Here is a 12,772-nt window from a genome sequence, read left to right as displayed (position 1 = left end):
AAGATCCATGTGTCCCTTGTATATTAATACAACATATATATTTGACATATTGACAGAAACCTCCAAATGCAAAACGTCTTGAATCCCACTGCATGTCTGCTGCTGCCTGCATGCTGCTTTCCTCTCTACAGCCCCCCCAGACCCCCCCACTCATCACTTGTTGGCATGTTGGGGGGGTAAAACTTGTCAGAGGGAAAACTTTCACCAAAAAGTTTTGTCCAGAATTCTGAAACTGCAGTTTTTCTTCTCGTTCTGTAAAATATTCAACCTCAATCTCCTCCAGTTGCAGAAATGGTTTGGTCCGTTCAGGAGGTTCTAAAAGGCCCTGATCACCAAACGCCCAGCTGATGTTGATCAACACAGAACGCACAGTGCAGGAATGCGTTTGGCTGCTTTGTGCTCTCGTACGTTTCTCTCTTTGTCTTCTCTGTTTTGCGTTTCACATCACGAAACGTGGAGCCTGGGAGTAATTCAATCAAAGTGGGCAGCCATCTTGGGTCGATTCTAATTCAATTGAGTTCTTTTGTTACAGTGCCAATTCCCAACAAAAGTCATCTCACGCTGATATACAGAAGATTTAGTGATTTCAGTATTATGAAAGAGAATGAATGCATTGATTGACAAAAGTTGAAATCTAACTGCAAACAGAAGTAATACAGCATGTAGGGGGTCCAACATTTGTCTATAGAACTTGAAGAATGTGTTGGTGTGCCACAAATGTCGATATATCATACGGGTGTTTTATGTGGTAGTACAGAGTACAAATATGAAATGGAAATGTTTGAAAAATATGACAAAAGCATGAACGATATTGAAAGGCGGTTCTAGTCTTTCGATTCTGATATCCCTGATTAAAATCAACCAACAGCCTTCAGAACATGCATAATTAGTAAAGTCCAGCTGTGTGTAATTTAATCTAATCATAACACAGCTGTTTGGTGAAGCCCTCAGAGGCATTAGCTAACAAACAGCATCAAGAAGACCAAAGAGACACAGCAGACAGATCCGACAGATCTCTGCTCAAGCCGTCATCCCAGATTGTAACAAGTACAGCAGAAGCACAAACCAAACAAGACGTAGCTGTCCACCAAACTGACAGGCAGGGAAGGATGGAGGGGACCAATAAGCCAGGAGTACAAGAACAGGAAGTAGAAAGCCAAAAACAAAACAAAACAAATGAGGTTCCAACAAGACAATAACTTAAAAACATACAGCCTGAGCTACCATGCAATGGTTTAGATCAAAGCATATTTAAGTTTTAGAATCGCCTAGTCAAAGTCCACACATGAATCCAATTGAGGATATGTAGGTAAGACAGTAAATTATAGGGATTGTTGCAGTAATAAATTATTCTGACTATTAATTGAATAAAAAAAATTGCCACATTCTCCAGACTTTTCTTTAAACCCAAAATAAAATAAATAAATAAATTACTTTTTTAAATAAGCAAAAAATAATAATAAAATCATTGCCTAAAATGCAGAAACATACATATGGTGCATTTGAACCAGTTGGAGGTAAAAAAAAAAAAAAAAAAAGTTCTTAGAGTTTTGGCTAAAACATAATTGCAGATAAAGGTGTTTTCTTCATCTATGCAAAATGTATGTTTATTTTGTAGTTCTGTCTTAATTATTGTATTAATAAACACGCCACGCTATCATCCTCCAACTTCTTCGTTGTGCAGAAGCAGCTTTTCTGCTATCGTAATGTCTAAGCAAAGCAAGTCATTCTTGTTCAGTTTTTTTCTAAAGGTGCCAGACTTCAATGTTTTAACATGCTGAGCAAAGCTTTTAGAGTTTGTACAGTACTTAAAACACTGGCGGCAGGTGTTTCAAATAGTCTGGAGATGGCTTTACAAACCTCACCAGACTGATGGGCAGCTATAATTGCTTCTCTAAGGTTATCATTTAGACATTTTTGCTTTGTTTTTGTAACACCAAAACTGTTCTTGGATGGTGTATCTACGTTTCTGTGAAAGAAAGAGTGCGCCTCAGAGGCAAGAATAACTCCAGCCTTCTTCCCTCTTCTTGGCTTCCTTCCCGTTAAAAGCTCAGTGATGTAGACATCTACTGTGTCAGCATCTTATGAAGAGACTCTTAAAATCAGAAATGGGCTTAACCCCCAACTACGCAGTGATTTGACAAACAGACAGGCAACCTGAGGTCAGTGTAGCATGCCGTACCTGACCCTGCTGGCTGTCATCTGATGCGGCATGTCCGCCATCTAGTCACGCCATCTCTGCAAGAAAAATAAATAAAGACAAAGCAAGGTCAGAGGATCTGCGGCATTCATAACTTTCCCAACATGTTTTTCCGAAACGTCATTGTGCATCTATAGAAAATAAATCCCTTAAAGACGAATAAATGAATTTCAATTTACTTTAGCTGAACCCATTCTGTCAGGAGATAAAGACAACAGATCAGCGATGCACTGGCAAATTGGACACACGCAAACACAGCCTCTCCTTCGTGTGAACTCCAAAACAGCTCGAGTCGACTGAAATGCATCTTGACTGGAGTTTTAAGTGCAATCAAGTCGATGGCTCATCAGTATGCCGAAGCCGCCACCGCCACCCCCCTCCTATCTCCGAGCCGTGGCAACAAACAGACACGATGGAAGACGGAACGATCTTTCACCAGAACTTATCATTCAAGACCCACTTGCGCCTGCAAAAGGTCAAATGAAATTCTGTTCCATCAAGCTGGGTTTTTTCACTTGATTAATAAGCTTCTGGTGCAGACGCTGCGCCTAAAAACACCAGGCTCTCCAGAGTGCTTCAAGTCGTCTCTTACTTTGAGGATGTCAACCTTGATATGGGTCTGACTGACAACAACAACGTGACTTTCACGTTTCAGTATCTTCCCTGATCTGCTGAAACAGACTTCTCCTAACGCCTGACATGAAAATATTGAGTAAAATATTATTACTGATGTATTGTCACCGTCAGAAAAACATGGCCCCTGCAGTACAGACCAAGCATGTTTCCATGCGTCCCTCAGTCTTCACACTTTGGGTGGGGGAAGAGTCCTGTACGCACTTTACGACCTGTCGAATCTTTATACAACGTCGTAAAGTCTCTACAGTTAATCAGGGTTTCTGCAGGTTTCACCAAGTCAAATTTAAGACTTAAGACCTTTTTAAGACCATTATTAATGAAATTTAAGACCTGTATTGCAACAGAAACGTACAGAAGAACATTTCATACATTATATATGCATATCTATATCTAAGAATGAAAAACTATTGAACAAACGGCATTAGCTATAGATCTCGTCACACTTACTGTAGTCGACATTAAAGGCATACATTCTTTGAGCTGTATTTCACTCCATAGCAACAACTTTGTTGAAATAAACTTCTTCACTTTGGTGATTCATTTGCAGGTGTGGCGTATAACCCAAAGCAGCAGCAGCAGCAAAGTAGGGAACCCCAACAGTAATCCATAAAAATCCTCTAAAGAACGTCCCATGAAAGACTTGGCAAAAGAACCATTAGCAGGGAGTTTAATTGGCAAATTGCAGAAGCAAAGAGAAGCTTACGCACTCCAGGGAGGAGTGAGGTGACTGGATGTCGAAGAGGAGGAATTAGTAACAAGGAACAGGTGATGAATTGATAATAGAAACGGCAAACCATTACCCAGGAGCCAGATCAAAACAAAAGAGTACATAGGTGAAGAAATGAACTTAATTTAAAATAAACGTATACTTAAATAGTTTCATGAAAGATGCAAAGTCAAATTTGACGATGAAAATGTAAGAAACCAAAAACGGTTATCTGCTAATTACTTAGCACAAGCTAGTCTTAGCTTGTAGTCAATATTGGAAAGCAAAACTTTAAGAAGTGCAATATATTAATAATCAATAATAATAGATGGTTATGGGGTAAATCTCTCAACCCATCCTTTAGTTAGCTCAGCATTAAACTTTGTCCTCGGGTCAAAATAACCGAGATTTGTATGTGTTTTCCCTATACACAGAAAATGAGGACAACAGGAGGGTTAAATGTAAAAAACTCATAACACAATCCTCATGTTATGTCATCAGTCTTTTAATTACATATAAAAACAGTCAATTAAACTGACAATAATAAAATTATTGACCTTTTCATCAATGCATAGAAAGCAGACTAGGAAGATTAAACCCAATCAATTCTAATTTTAGCTATGTAAAAAACGCTAGAGTGAAATCAACTCCACTCTAGGATAAATATTTCCTCTAGGAATAATTTAAAACCAGTTTATTTTTTAAAGCTTGGATTAACTATTTTATGCCCAAAGCTAATGCTAATGTCAAACTTCCTAAGTTACTGAGCTTCTATGATGAGATTGTTGACACTAAACAGCAGCTAACTGCAGAGTTTGGAGGGGGGCAAGTTTACAAGCTACCTTACTAGAATACATGTAAATAAAAGGTTTACGATTTCAATAAAGTTTTATTCCTTAACCGCAAAATGCTGCGGTTTTTATTTATGGACATGGACGACAACCCAGATGAGCAAAACAAACTTCATATTTAAAATGATTTGGGTACCGTTTTAAATTAGCGTTAGACATATCTGAACAATATTTTTTTTAAAAATGCCATATCAATACCAATTTGTAACCAATGCTGCTGGTTATATTTGAAAACGTTGTTAGTGTAGTTTCTTTGCAAAAATCATATCTGTCAGAGCCAACGGGGCAGAAAAATAGATAGGAAAAAAGAAAGTTCCTCCATGCAGTCTGTGAATCAGTTGTCTGAGGAGATTGATGTATTTTGGATCCAAGAGTGGAAATGACTGACATTACTGTAGAGCTTTGCCTAAAGGAAACCCTGAAATAAAAAAAAAATAAAAAAGAAAGATCTGAAGATGAGCCCCAGTGAAGATGGAGTCCGTTCTCTGCTAGCACTCCCCAGGAAGTCTGCAGGGCGAGTCGAGTAATTGGGAGAAAACTTCCAGCCAGTGGACTCAGACTGTCGTCGCTCGGCAGTCGGCAACCCGATCGCAGCTTCACCCAGCTGTCAAGCTCAGATCCGAAGTAATCAAACACCGCCATTAACAAGCTGCTCATGCTCCAAAATGGCTCATGGAGAGAGGGAAATGACCTAACTAAACAGAGGCAAAGGAATACTTATTAGTGCATTACAAACGCAGAGCAGTCCGGCCTCACTGCAGAAGCTAATTCAGACGTCTCTGTCGTGCATTTTGCCTCGCGGTGGAATCATGCCTCTGCTTTCCATTTACATGATTTTTTCCGATGATGGGAGAAATGTGCCATTAGGAATGCATTACGCCTCCCTCCCCTCGTCACAGTGCTAATCAGCATAATGTGAATTATTGCTATCATTACAGTGGGTGGCTGAGAAATAACAGTAGGTCTTAATTATTCAACAATGAGAAATAATAAAAGGAAAGCAAATGCACCTTTAGTTTGTGCTGCCAACAGTCATTAGGCTTTGGACCCGTCTCCCCTTTGGGAACAGAACCAGGTCCTGTGTCTGTGTTGTGGGTATCGTTCAGAAGTCCAATGAGCAACGAGCCCCGCCCCCGCCCCAAACCTGATGGCAACCTTGGTGCTGTTTGTCTGAGAGAGCAGAGCGAGGGAATCATGGGAACCCAGTGGATGTTGGGATTCGCAGTAATTGTATCAAGTTACAAAGTCTCAGGCTAATTACCGTCGTTTCCGTGAGCAATTAAAAAGGAAAACTGGGGGTGTGATTTGCAGAAACTCGTTTTTAATTGATGTTCATCTTCCATTTTCCAAGTTAAAGTAGGTTGGGTTATTACTCAGAACTCTCCACACGATATACGGTCTCGTTTATATTTTTAGGTATAAGCCACTCCATGTAGATGGAGCTAAAAAGTATAGACACAGGGATAAGGGAGTAGGCCAGTTATGCTAGCTTGACTTTGACAACTTTAGCATATAGAGGTGCTGTGGAATTTGGTGTTTTTCAGTTCAGTTTAAAAAAAAACACAAAACTGTAGCATAGCCGACAACATGAAAAAAAACCTAATTTGAGTGGTTTTGAGTTATTATTCAACAGTTCTGCATTATTTTTGCTTTTGCTGCGGTGCACTGCACTCATTTAATAATAACCACATCTTCAGGTTAGCATGTAAAATAATCACCTTTTTGCTCTCCAGCATTGTGAGCTTGTGCAAAATGTCTATAACATAGAGTATATGTGCTCCCCTTAAACTCTTTCATATGTTGTATTACAGCCACTTATTTCATTTACATTTGAATTTATAGATCAGCTCTTTCTGGAGACTGAAGGATGAACCTCCAAACCCAGTTTCAAGTCGTACGTAATCCGTGATTCTTTTCATTAAGAGCTTAGATTTTCTTCGTCCTTCAAATTAAAAAAAGGGAGTGAATAAATGATTCTATGCAATCAATTAGAGTTGTAATAGAAACCTGAGAAAATATTTGTTTCAATAAGGACTACATTTAAATATGCAGTCTTAATATATCAAGTTTTTTGATGCAAGAGTTTGGGATTAATCCTTGCTTTGTCCAAAACCTGTAATAGTCAAATAATATTACAACAACATTACAATACAACTTCAACTACTGATAATGTGATAATCAATTGGTGTTAAAACCATGTAACATAAATATTTGTGCTTTTCTCTATTCTTTAGCCTATCAAGCTGTAGCAACACACATTTGGTTTCAGTCAACACATGAAAGGAATCATCACTTTATTGGCTTTTTAAAAAGCTTCACATAATTCAAACCTGCCTGCTGTGCTGCATTATTCCTGCGTTGTTGTTTTTTTATGTAGCAGTTCTGCAGAGCGACAAATTAAAATGGCCTTTTCCCCTTCCTTTGTCAAGTGAAATTAGTACTGTTGATTTTATCAGGTAAAACCTGTCAGTCAGAAAGACGTTTAATCTGAATCCCCGTTCAATCGGCTCCAGTGGGTGACGAGCACAGCCAGAGGAAGAAGCTAAGGATACCACGGCTAATCTTTAAATGTATGAAAAAAAGAATGACATCCAATTTAATCTAGTCTAAAAGCTACAGTAACCAAAGTGAGTCAAAGTAACTCCTGTGATTCCTTCTAAAACGCCTCATGCGACAGCTCCTTTTACTCGTCCCATCATGCACACTCTTGAATTTTAGACGATTTACTGCAATTGGTGGTTGACAAACACAATTGGCGCAGTTAGCCTCCCTACTGGTCAACTTATCTATCTGCATAATATAACAAAGATTCAAGCTACCTTTTGAACAAACCTCCAACACCACTCAGAAGAGAACCAGATTTGTTGACTTATCACAGCAGAGCGCTGAACAGACTGCGTGGAATTCTTGGTTTCTCATCGAATTTATAGGCAACCAGTAGGGGGCGCCAAAAACCACCAATTACAGGACAATTATGAAACATATTTTAGCAGGAATTTCATTTGCATATCTAATACCCATTACACTCAGATCCTTTTAACTTTAAATTTTAGGCCATAAAGTTAAATATAAAGTTACCTAGCTGAGGTTTCAATTGTTTTGACCAACACAATGTAGTCCATAATGTTAACTAGCAAAGGAAAGCATAGAAAGTATTGTATTTTTTTAATGTAGCTTTTTGACTCAAACAAATGTACACCACACTTTTCAAATTCTTAGTTATGAAAAAATATCCAAAGAAACACATTATATTTACTCCATTTAACAGTGTCATATTGTATTGACTTGTCACATAAAACCCCAACTGAGGACATTTCTTGTGGTTGTAAATTGAGAAAGTGTTGAAAAGCTTCCAGGGCAATAAAACGTTTTGAAGATTAAAAGTAATTTTCCTAGAGATTAATATGTGTTTGCTGCATTCAGAGATGGCACTGCAGGGCTTCTCTGACCTTTCAGAATCAGCTGCCAATCAAATTAGAGTCAATTTCCTACTTTGACACGGTGATTACAGCCGACATGATTCACAGCTTTGAACCGGCGCCCTTCAAAAGAAAACCAACTTTGTGAACGTCGGAGGAAACGTCGAGTGACTTCACCGAGAATCGGCTTTCCCTTCGGTTCGGATCCGACGGCCAACAGCCACATCCATCAGATCTGACATTTCGCCGTGACGTCCCGCTGGCGCTCCGACGACAATGCTGACCACTGATCTGTACTGCTAACTGCCCCGGCGGGGTGGGGGCCGCTGCCTTTGTGTGGCCTAAAAGGTCAACACAGATACGGTTTAGATACGGAACCGAACGGACGGGATAATTAATGTTCATCCCCGAGGCTTCCTGTCAGCCGCTGTTGGCAACATCGACAAACTGAGACAAGGAGCACGTATGGAAATTAACTTAGATTTTTTTTTCCCCCTTCCGTTTCATTTGGCCGGCCGGCGCTCGTTCTCCTCGGTGAGAGTAGCGAAGGAAATGAAATCCAAGGTCACATTTCACTCGCCCCGCGCGGCGGATTCGGTTTCAATTGAAATTCCGCCACGTATCCAGATCACATGGGTCTCTGTCAAAGCAAAGCTGCATTCCACACCCTGCCGGCTTTGCACAAAAGACAGCTCTCTTCCTTGTGAAGTCTCTCTAAAGCCTTTCAGATCAGCAGAGATGTGAATTATCTGACATATTTTCTGCATTATTAAGCAGACCCTTTCGGACGAGGGTGTGAAAACCTGACAAAACATTTATGGAGGTTCTAATGTCAAAACTGCTTACCTTGAGGGGAAGAAAACAAAATCAAAAACAAAAAATACAGGTGAGTTTTCCAGTTTAGCTCAAGTTACTGGTGCAAATATATGAATAGAACTATTGACTGATTCCTTGACAAGAAAAAAAACTTGATTCTTTGAACCAAAAGGTGTTATGTACAATGTATCAGTGAGTGTAGAGACAACTATACAAATGATCAATACAGAACTCTGGTCTGCCTAAAATCCTAGACTTCAGTTCTGTTGAAGTGAACTCTGGCGCGGTTTGAATGCATGTGAACAAAGACCGCTCTAAAAGCAGAAAGGGCAGGGCATTCTGGGTAATTACAACCAAAACGAATGCACATATATTGCTGGCAGGAGAAATGGCTCATTGTCTTTCACCAGACACCAAAGAGAAATCCTACAACCAACTGCTGAAATTTAACACCACTCCATTTTTGCTTACATTTCTTGAAGGAGGAAATTGCACTCATCTTCTTCAGAGGTCTTTGAGTCGTTTCCTTCAGTGTTTCGTGGTGCAGCGCCCCGATAGGCGAGGTGGGGGAACAAATCAAAAGGTTTGGTTTGTTGGGCAGTGTAGTGTGGAAGTGAAAACACTTGGAAATGTAACAAATGCTGCAATTTTGGTCCCCAAGTGAAGCGAGTGTACAAGACCATCAGGCGTGAAAACAGCCTTAGAGTGAGTTGACAACCATAGACCACTGAACTTGATCTAGGACTTAGATTAGTACAAGACCATTTTGGTCTGTACCTTGTGCTTAACACATTGGGTAGGTTCATCCAAACCTCACATCAGCAGGTGAAATGTAAAGCACTATGGTACAAAAACACCCACTACTGGACGACTCCATCCGTCTACCAAGCCCTCCTACATTTCACCAACCATCCATCACTTCATTTATTAATCAATCTGTCCATTCATCTATCAATTCTGTTACCTACCCCTCCTTGTGTCCGTCAATCCATTTCTACATTATCCATCTATCTGCTTATCCATTTTTATCCTATTAATTCACCCGTTTTATTTTACCCATCTGTTTAGACCATTTTAACAATCCCACTTCATTACCAACTTGCCCTCTTTTTTTGTGCAGACCGTTTTTAACCAGGAAAGCCTCAGAGGTTGGATGCATACAATAAATAAAATCTTTCAGGCTTCAGACACTTTAAATAAATCTCTATCCATCTTTATTTTTTATTTTTTGGATAAGCCAGAGCAAGTCCTCTTGTGAAGGTAGAATAACACGCTGCTGTCACCATGATTAATGTCAACCTGACTCCGTTTGTCTTTTCTGTGCTCTGTTCCACACAAATTAATGGTAAAACAGACCTTTTTCACTCCCTCTCTCTCTCAGGTAATTCTGCTTCTCTCCATTTGTTCTGCCTTGTTTAAGGAAATAAACATAAAATGGGCAAAGAAAAGCACATTTTGTCCTTTGTCCATTCAGCCTGGAATTGCTCCCTCCATCATTTTTTTTTCTTTCTCGTTATTCATCCGTCTTGGTTCCTTCTTACTTGGCTGACAGTTTAGAACAAAGTTAGAGGAGCTGAATAACAATTACACATATATCGTGTAGCTTATGTGCAACCCTCTGTTTTACCCGTAGCATTTTCCCCAGATTTTTGAATGTTAATGTCAAGCTGTTGAAAATGAAGAAAAACAGCTTTAATTTCTGTAATTACACACCTACAAGAGTCAGACACACTTGTCTTAATATACCTGTTTTGTGTTTGTTATATGACTTTTAGCTGTAAATGGTTGACATTTTCAGCAGGCACTGTGTTATTAAAACCCTGATTATGATTTTAATTCGAATCTGAGATTTAGATAATTAAGTCCTCAAATATGAAGATTAAGGGTCTCTCTCAAGCTCTCAGCATTCATTGTCGAGAATTTAAACTTGGGACCTTAAAAAAGGCAGATTATAAATATACAAACAAAAAAACGTCTTAATATGAAATTGGAGTTCATGTAGAAGCAGGGTGTGTAAGCAAAGTTTAGCCGAGACAAATCACAGGATTCTGTTTATTTTAAAGCTCAGTGGGGGCTGCATAAAAAAAAAACTATTTTAAATGTATATTAACATTTATACCAATTGTAACCTACTGACTCATAAGCTAAATAAGCAACAAATGTGGGATTGGTTCAAATGACATTCAGTTTTAGGCTTGATTGAATAAATATCACATGTGGTGTTCCTCAAGGTTCTGTTACCGGGCCTCTTGTATTTAGTATGGCCTCACTATGCTGATGATGCACTGCTTTATATTTCTGTCACCAGTTTTCAACTTAAATTTTTTTATTTGAATTTGGCTGCTTTCTTTATGTATTAGTGCTACAGACATGCCTTGACACCATAAAACTAGAAAAACTGAAGTTATGTTTTGTTTCAAAGCCAAACTGCATACTGTGTATTTTTATAAAACCCCCTTTGTGTTAATATCTCATCAGAGATAGTCAAGATAGATAGCCTATTTAATACATAAAAGGGCTTCATTACAGCTACATTCTAATATAAATTTGAATAAAATTGAGAAAACAAAAAATACTGTTAATTTACATGTGATAAAAAACATTATTCAACTAATTTGAGAAAATTAGATAATTCCTTTATTTTCTGTAGAATTAAGACAAACCTAATAAATATTCAACATTCATTTAATCTGCTACTAAAACATCAGTTTTGTGTTTCCATTCACATCTTTCAACTAGTGCAAATTTAAAATAACCCTCTTTACTGCAAATATTTTTTTCCCCATGCATAGTAAATTATGGAAATTGCATTACTGATTAGAATCACAATGTAATAAGATTTTTTTTCTCTTCCTCTCCTACTTTCAATCAGTGCAGCTGTGCAAAGGAGAAATGGGTCATATCGCCCCATTTCGCTTCTGTAACCTCTCAGTTCATAATGAATAGTTCTTAATGAGTAGGATCTCTTCAGGCAATCTTTAACATGAATTGTGTCATCTTCATTGTGCTGCACACTTAGCCTTTCAATAGATAAGTGGCCATCACCTTTCACCTGCATAGAAGTAGGAGTCTGCTGTACTACTTTGCTAAAAAGGTCCAATCTGGACAACAACCTTAACCCCATTGTAACAAAGCCTCTTAGGGGTTTGCAACAGTGGTGAGCTAGAGCTGAACAAACGTCCAACTGGTGATACATTTGTGCGTAAAGTTCTTAACATACAGGAAGGGATGTTGCTTCATTTCCATTTGTTTCATGTGAAATTTGTATAAAGAGATGACAATCACCTCCCCTTTTCCAGCCAAGCGACCGATGACATCACCATCACTTATGAGATGCAATAAAACTAGCTAGCAAGGGTGTGTTAGCATCTAGCGTACTGGTAGCTTCAACTGCCTCAAGTCAAAGAACGCAAGATGTCCGTGTGCAACCCAAAACGTTGCCCGATAGAGAAGTCCCGTGACAAAATATAAAACTACATTAACAAGATTATTGTATTTAAGGCCAACTTATATTTTTTAAAATAAATTATGGCCTTACATTTAGATATATGAATTTAAGACTTTTTAAGATTTCATAAGTCTTAAAAATTTAAATCAATTCAATATGCTGCTGCTGGAGTCCTGACCAATGCCAGAAACATTGACCAAAATGACTGTACTGGTTCCTGGGTTACATTTAAACTTTTGCCTTTGATTTTAAAAAAGTACTAAAATATTAACACACATACTGACTATGAGCCATGTAGATTTAATGGCGTTTCCAGGTTTGTACTTCAGGCCTAATGCATTTTTCTTATCCCATATTCTATTACATAGAGCAGTGTTTTCCAACCTTTTTTGAGCCAAGGTACATTGTTTTAATTGAAAAAATCACGAGGCACACCACCAACCAAAAATGTAAATAAAGATACTCTGTAGCCGCCTATATTACATATATAGTCATTCTTATCAAAGTGTCTTGAATAGGAATCAAATAAACACAAACATTTATGTTTAGCATGTTTTACATTTCTTATTTCAAATTGTACTTAACATGTCCACTTCAAAAATACACCTGAACAGCCACAACACTGTTGTGTGTGATGAATGACTGTAGTAACATTCATGCGTCACTAATTCTCTTGTTTTAACTCAAATGCTCTGT

General features: G+C 38.4%; 1 protein-coding gene across 2 annotated transcripts in view; it reads right to left on the bottom strand.

Moving 5' to 3' along the window:
- LOC103474330 (beta-1,3-galactosyltransferase 1-like) overlaps positions 1-12,772 on the bottom strand; it is a 122,393-nt gene that overhangs the window by 53,122 nt on the left and 56,499 nt on the right. For both annotated transcript variants that reach the window (XM_017303782.2, XM_008425198.3), the window contains exon 2: positions 2,183-2,238. The gene's annotated coding sequence lies outside the window, so the exon portion shown is untranslated. The remainder of the gene's footprint in view (positions 1-2,182; positions 2,239-12,772) is intronic.

Source organism: Poecilia reticulata, chromosome 2 (genome assembly GCF_904066995.2).
Source record: "Poecilia reticulata chromosome 2, P_reticulata-male-v2, whole genome shotgun sequence".
In the NCBI taxonomy this organism is placed as follows: domain Eukaryota; kingdom Metazoa; phylum Chordata; class Actinopteri; order Cyprinodontiformes; family Poeciliidae; genus Poecilia; species Poecilia reticulata.
The sequence above is the reverse complement of the archived record's forward strand: the minus strand, read 5'-3'. Positions and strand labels throughout refer to the sequence as shown.